This window comes from Bos javanicus, chromosome 6 (genome assembly GCF_032452875.1).
Source record: "Bos javanicus breed banteng chromosome 6, ARS-OSU_banteng_1.0, whole genome shotgun sequence".
Classification (NCBI taxonomy): Eukaryota; Metazoa; Chordata; class Mammalia; order Artiodactyla; family Bovidae; genus Bos; species Bos javanicus.
Window position 1 is genome coordinate 102,535,432 of NC_083873.1, and position 8,065 is coordinate 102,543,496.

An 8,065-nucleotide genomic window follows, 5' to 3' on the forward strand; every position below is an offset into this window, starting at 1 on the left:
CTTTGTGATCCCATGAACTGCAGCCCGCCAGTCTTCTCTGTCCTTGGAACTTTTCAGGCAAGAATACTGGAATGGGTCGCCATTCCCTTCTCCAGGGGATCTTCCAGACCAAGGGATCGAACCTGTGTCTCCCACATTGCAGGTGGGTTCTTTACTGTCCACTGAGGACTATAGGCTGACATTACAGCCTGTCAGACAGTACTGTTCCAAAGATGTAAAGTGAAGTTGCTAAGTCGTGTCTGACTCTGTGACCCCATATACTGCAGCCTGCTAGGCTCCTCCATCTACGGGATTCTCCAGGCAAGTATACTGGAGTGGGTTACCATTTCCTTCTCCAGGGCATCTTCCCAACACAGGGATCAAACCCGAGTCTCCCGCCCTGCGGGCAGACTCTTTACTGTCTGAGCCACCAGGGGCTCCCCAAAGATGTCAGGAGGTGGTCCAGTGGCTAAGGCTCTGTTCCCAGTGCTGAGGGCCTGAGTTTGGTCCTTGGTTGGGCAACAAGATCCCACATGCCCACTTGATTTTGCCTTCCAGGATGTCTGGCCCTAGGTGAGTGATCACACCATCAGGGTTATCTGGGTCATTAAGATCTTTTTTGTATGTTATCCTATGTATTCTTGCCACCTCTTCTTAATACCTTCTGCTTCCATTAGACCCATGCCATTTCTGCCCTCAACTCTACCCTTTTGTACATGAAATCTTCCCTTGGTATCTTTATTTTTCTTGAAGAGATCTATAGTCTTTTCCATTCTATTGTTTTCCTCGATTTCTTTCCATTGTTCACTTAGGAAAGCTTTGTCTTTCCTTGTTATTCTTTGGAACTCTGCATTCAGGTGGTTTTATCTCTCCTTTGCCTTTCGCTTTTCTTCTTTTCTCAGCTATTTGTAAGGCCTCCTCAGACAACTATTTTGCCTTTTTGCATTTCTTCTTCTTGGGGACGGTGTTGATCCCTGCCTCCTGTACAGTGTTACGAAACTCCGTCCATAGTTCTTCAGGCATTCTGTCTTTCATATCTAATCCCTTGAATCTATTTGTCATTTCCACTGTATAAAGGATTTGACTTAAGTCATACCTGAATGGCCTAGTACTTTTCCCTACTTTTTTCAATTTAAGTCTGAATTTTACAATAAGGAGTTCATGATCTTAACCACAGTCAGCTCCTGGTCTTGTTTTTGCTGACTATATAGAGCTTCTCCATCTTTGGCTGCAAACAATATAATCAATTTGATTTCAGTATTGACCATCTGGTGATGTCCATGTGTAGAGTCACCTTTTGTGTTGTTGGAAGAGGGTGTTTGCTATGACCAGTGTGTTCTCTTAGCAAAACTCTGTTAGCCTTTGCCCTGCTTCATTGTGTCCTCCAAGGCCAAATTTGCTGTGACTCCAGGTATCTCTTGACTTTCTACTTTTGCTTTCCAGTCCTCTATGATGAAAAGGATATCTTTTTTTTTTTTTTTGGTGTTAGTTCTAGAAGGTTTTGTAGGTCTTCACAAAACTGTTCAACTTCAGCTGTTCAACCCACAAACTGTAGAACAATTAAACCAAAAAGTTCTCATAATGTTACAAAAGTTCTAGGGCCCACAACAGATTTCCCAGCCTGGGGATCTGGCAAAAGGACTGAGAATCCCCAGGGAATGTGACTTTGAAGGCCAGCGGGATTTGATTACAGAACTTCCACAGGACTGGGGAAGCAGAGACTTTTGGAGAGCACAAACAAAACCTCACGTGCACCAGGACCCAGGAGAAAGGAGCAGTGACCTCACAAGAGACTGAACACTCACTTGCCTGTGAGTGTTCAGGAGTCTCTGGTGGAGGTATATGTTGACAGTGGTCTGCTGCAGGGTCAGGAACACTGACTGCAGCAGTCCTGGGAGGTTCGACATGCTGGCATAAGTCCTTTTGGAGGAGGTCACCATTCCCCCACCATAGTTTGGCCTCAGGTCAACCTACAGGGAAGGAACACAGCCCCATCCATCAGCATAAAAATGGATTAAAGATTTACTGAACATAGCCTTGCTCATAAGAGCAAGACCCAGTTTTCCCCACAGCCAATCCCTCCCAATCAAGAAGCTTCCATAAACCTTATATCCTCATCCATCAGAGGGCAGACAGAATGAAAACCACAGTCACAGAAAACTAACCAAACTGATCACATGGATCATAGCCTTGTCTAGTCAATGAAACTATGAGCCAACCATGAACAGTATGAAAAGGCAAAGAGATATGACTCTGAAAGATGAACTCCCTACCAACATAGGTGCCTAATATGCTACTAGAGAAGAGTGGAGAAATAACTTCAGAAGGAATGATGAGACTGAGCCAAAGCGGAAACAAAGCCCAGTTGTGGATGTGTCTGGTGGTGAAAGTAAAGTCCGGTGCTGTAAAGAACAATATTGCATAGGAACCTGGAATGTTAGATTCATGCTGCTGCTGCTGCTGCTGCTAAGTCGCTTCAGTCATGTCCGACTCTGTGTGACCTCATAGACGGCAGCCCACCAGGCTTCCTCATCCCTGGGATTCTCCAGGCAAGAATACTGGAATGGGTTGCCATTTCCTTCTCCAATGCATAAAAGTGAAAAGTGAAAGTGAAGTCGCTCAGTCGTGTCCAACCCTTAGCGACCCCATGCACTGCAGCCCACCAGGCTCCTCCAACCATGGGATTCTCCAGGCAAGAGTACTGGAGTGGGGTGCCATGAATCAAGGTAAATTGGATGGGGTCAAACAGGAGTTGGCAAGAGTGAACACTGGCATTTTAGGAATCAGTGAACTAAAATGGATGGATAAGGGAAAATTTAATTTAGATAACCAATATATCTACTTACTGTGGGAAGAATCCCTTAGAAGAAATGGAGTAGCCCTCATAGTCGACTAAGATCTGGTGCAGTCAAATAAATAAAAAACTGATATTTTGTTAAACAAACAAACAAAAAGCTCTGAAGAGGTAAGGAGGAGCCTATAGTGTTAGTTACTTAGTCATGTCTGACCCTTTGTGACACCAGGGAATGTAGCCTCCTGTTAGGCTTCTCTGTCCATGGAATTCTCCAGGCAAGAATACTGGAGTGGGTTGCCATTCCCTTCTCCAGGGGATCTTCCTGACCCAGGAATAAAACCCACGTTTCCTGCGTTGCAGGCAGATTCTTTACCATCTGAGCCACCAGGGAAGTTGTAGGTATCGAGTAGGATAATCAAATAGTTTAGAAATCCCACTGTTGTTCAGTAGCTCAGTCATGTCCAACTCTTTGCGTCCCCATGGACTGCAGCACGCCAGGCTTCCCTGTCCTTCACCATCTCCTGGAGCTTGCTCAAACTCATGTCCATTGAGTCGGTGATGCCATCCAACCATCTCATCCTCTGTCGTCCCCTTCTCCTCCTGCCTTCAATCTTGCCCAGCATCAAGGTCTTTCCCAATGAGTTAGTTCTTCGCATCAGGTGGCCAAAATATTGAAGTTTCAGCTTCAGCATCAGTCCTTCCAATGACTATTCAGGACTGATTTCCTTTTGGATGGACTGGTTGGATCTCCTTGCAGTCCAAGGGACTCTCAGGAGTCTTTTCCAATACCACAGTTCAAAAGCATCAATTCTTCGGCAGTCAGCCTTTTTATAGTCTAACTCACATCCATACATGACTACTGGAAAAACCATAGCTTTGACTAAATGGACCTTTGTCAGCCAAGTAATGTCTCTGCTCTTTAATATGCTGTCTAGGTTGGTCATAGCTTTGTTATTATAGGCATACACAATGGCCTGCCTCAGGGAGCCCTGTCTGGTCCCCTCTGCCTGACCCTTGGGCTAGGGTGCCTTTGTTTGGCTCACAGGGAGAGAGCCTGGCCCTGCTTACCTGTGAAGCGCTGAAAGAAAGTGAAACTAGCATATCTCCCTGCCTGAGACTTGTCATTCTAGGAGATATTTGCAAGAATGATATGGTCTTTTCCTTTGTTTCCTCACCTCCCCACCCTGCTCCCCCATCTCTGATCTATAAAAGAACCTGACATCCAGGCCCTGGGAAGATGGTCATTTTAGGTGCTAGACTGCTACTTTCTTAGTCAACTGGCTTTCCAGTTGACTCAATACCTCATCTTGGATTTATTGGCCTGTCGTGGGGCAAGCAGAGCCAGCTTAGACTTGGTCACAATACTGTTAGAATGAGCACTATATAGATGAAGAAACTGATGGCAAGAAAAGTGAAGTAACTTGCCAAAGTCACATAACCAGTAAGAGGCTGAGTTAGGGGACTTCTCTGGTGGTCCAGTGGCCGAGATTCTGCCCTTTCCCAATGCAGGGGGTCCGAGTTCAATCCTTGGTTAAGGAACTAGATCCCAAATGCCGAAACTAAGACTTCATGCAGCCAGAAAATTATATAAATAAATTTTCAAAAAATAAATAAATAAAATAAAAGTTTTATAAAAAGGGGGGTTGAACTAGGATTCAAACTCAGGAAGTCAGATTGCAGAGCCCCAACTTTTAACTTAAACCAACTAGTTATAACCAACCAGCCAAATGATTTTCAACCAAGGATACTTTTGTCCCAAAGGAGACAATTTGCCATGACTCTGGGAGACATTATTGGTTGTCACACCCAGGCATGCTAGTGGCCTTGAGTGGGTAAAGGCCAGGCAGGCTGCTAACCATACAATCCAGTCAGCCCTGAACTTTGAAGGAAAAAGTTATCCAGCCCCAAGTGTCCATAGTTCTGAGGTTCAGACATCTTGACCTAGGCTATACTATATTGCATTGGAGAGAGTACAGTTGACTCTTTAAGTTTTAACCCTGAGTGTATTCATAAAAGAGAACTTAACTCTATCAGTCTGCATGCCGGTTTAAAATAGTAAAGTGTTAGTCACTCAGTCGTGTCCGACTCCATAGCTCTCCAGGCTTCTCTGTCCATGGAACTCTCCAGGCACGAATACTGGAGTGGGTACCCAGTCCCTTCTCCAGGGGATCTTTCTGACCCAGGGATTGAACCCAGATCTCCCTCATTGCAGGCGGATCCTATATCATCTGAGGCATCAGGGAAGTGATGTTTATATGGAGTCATGTTTAAATATCAACATAAGTGATTTAATCAAACCTAATGTTGGCTACAACATCCGGAATCTGTTTTCAGGTTGAATGTCTGTAAGTTCAATGTTTCACTTAGCATACTCACACCATGCAAATTCATATACTATTAATATACTTATGAAAGGCAAATTAAAAGTGTGTAATAAGATTAGAATCTTTTACCTCCTGGGGTGTTTGTATTATCCAAGAATTAAGAAGGTTTGAGGAAGTGAAAGTCACTTTGTTAACGTTACTTAGCTCACATTATGCTCGAATAGTTTGGATGCTGAGAAATTTCATTCAGTCTGAGATCACTTGGAAAACTGCCTTTTATTTATTTTTTCCTCTCTTGAGTCAGAATGTTCATATTCCTCAAAGAAAGGGTTCTACTTTCTCAACAATGCTAGAAACACAGAATCTACCCCTTGCTTCTTTTTTTAAGTTTTGGAGATTTTCTTTTGCGTTTCTTATGACATCATTGGCTTCATTTCAATGAATTTTCATAGCGAGTGAAAATGTTTAGTTTACTCTGATCACATTTTACAGTAGTTTTTTTTTTTTTTTTCTTACTGATATGAATGAAGGCACCTCAAGTTTATCATTAATTTGTCTTCCCATTACATTTTAGGGTGAGTTGTTTTGGGGAAAATTTTCTCAAGTAAACTAACACCATCTGTAACAATTAGATTCTGATTAAACTGAAATATTTTTTGAATTTTGTCGTCTTTTTTCTTTTTCCTCTTCAGTGAATATCCCTTTTGAGAGCCACCCCTCTGACTTCCCATTTTAGATATGTGATGATTTTTACACAGGTAATAATAACCAGAAAGGGGAAAAGATGGAATAGCATAACCAGTATATTTATAATTTGGAAGGCAGATTATAATGATGTTAATATTAATCATAGCATTTACATAGCAAAAGAAAGTGAAGGAAAGGTGAATGTGGAAAGGTAGAGGCATCATCCAGGTTGGATTTTTCCTTCTGAGCAGAGCCATTCTGTGGGTGCTGAGGAATTTCACTTGTGCTGTGTAAAGCTCAGAAGTGTTGATGTGATACAGTAATCGATGACAGGTAGGTGATATACTGTGGTCTAAAGAAAGGTCAACAGGGACTTCCTTGGTGTTCCAGTGATTAAGAATCAGGGGATGCTGTTTCGATCCTTGGTGGGAGAACTAAGATCCCATATGCCAACGGGAAACTAAGCCTGTAAGTCACAACCAGAGAAGCCCAGTGCAGCCAAGTAAATAAGAAAAGTTAACACTAAAAGCCATTATTTCTTTGGGGGCCATAAAGTGAAGTTATGAGATCTGTGTACATCGTTTTAAGCCTCTGTTTAGTCTAGCTATTGTAATCTGCTTAGTAGAAATTTAAGAATATAATCTCTTCAAATAAACACTCTTCTTTCTCTTTCTGGAAGGGTTCATTAGTTCATCATTGAGGATTCTGTATACTGCCAAATTGATAAAGCAGTATTAGGTAGTCTTAAAGATTGTATAAACTTACCTTGAGGCTGCAAACAAATCCCTAATTCAGACCTCATATACAGCCTCAGAATATTTTTGGTTTATAAAACCTCTCGCTTCATCTCTACACATTAGTCCTACTTCTTTCCTGGTAGTAACAAAGAAATGCTCCTGATCACTGCAGTTTGCCTCTCTACCGTCTTTCCCAGGTGGCTCAGTGGTAAAGAACCCTCCTGCCAATGCAGGAGATGTGGGTTAGATCCTTGAGTTGGGAAGATTCCCTGGAGGAGGAAATGGCAACCCACTCCAATATTCTTGTCTGGAGAATCCCATGGACAGAGGAGACTGGCAGGCTACGGTCCACAGGGTCAAAAAGAGTTGAACGTGAGTGATGTGACTCAGCATGACTTAGCACACATGCCATCTGTCCTTGTTCCTCCCATTATTCTTTCCCTGTTAATTCCACTCTTCCTGCCTACAGGGCCTGTCTCTTTTGATTTCAACAATAATTGATTTCTTCCATTGTAAAAATATTCAGTGAACTCTTTATCCACCCCATCCCTGTTTACCATCCTGTCTTTCTTATCTGTTAGGTTAAACAAGATGGCCTGTTTTCTGGCTACCCATTTCCTTGGGAGTATGAAAATGTTTTGCGCTTTTACTGTATCACTCAGTATTGATACAAAGGGCTGTGACCGTTCTTAATATAAGGAGCTGAGTGAGCCCACAGGAAGGGCAAATCATTCAGTCCTGAAGATGGGGATGAAAGGTGAGCCATAAATGGTGAGCAGGGGTTAGCTGGATGATGAACAATCCAAATATAGGAAACCATGTGTGCAGGAACCAGGAGGGGAGAGGTCATGCACATTCAAGGAACAAGAAGTTCTGCCTTGGAGCACAGAGTGTGGGGTAAAGAGAAGATAGAGATATAGCAAAGGCTCAGTCTCTCAAAGTCTTAGCAACAGTGAAGGCTTTAGTAGGAGACTGCCATCTTCAGATTTAGAAATTTTGCAGGCTGGAAAAAGGATTGGAAGAAGGACAAGAAGAGATGGAGGGAGACTAGGTAGGAGGCTTTTCAGTAATCCAGGCCAGAAAAGATGGTGGTCCGAATGAGGGTGCCAGCAAAGGAGATACTTAGAAGCTAGAATAATGGAAGAAATATGCATTCATTTAATAAGTATACATGAAATACTTGGTATATTTTATGGGCTATTTTAGGCATTGGGGGGAGTACAGCAGTGAACAAAATACATAAAAACAAATCACTTCCCTTGGGAAGCTTATGGTCTAGAGGCAATGTTGACAATAAAGAGCATAAATAGGGTTTCCCACGTGGTCCAGTGGCCAAGACTCCACACTCGCAGATGCAGGGGGCCCAGGTTTGATGCTTGGTCAGGGAACTAGATACCACAATGCAGATTGAAGATCCCACATGATACACCTAAAACCTGGCACAGTTAAATAAATAACTAATTTTTAAAAAGGACATAAATACAAGCAACATATGTAGCATGGGCACAATGATAAGTGTCAGGGAGAAAATCAGAGAAAAGAAG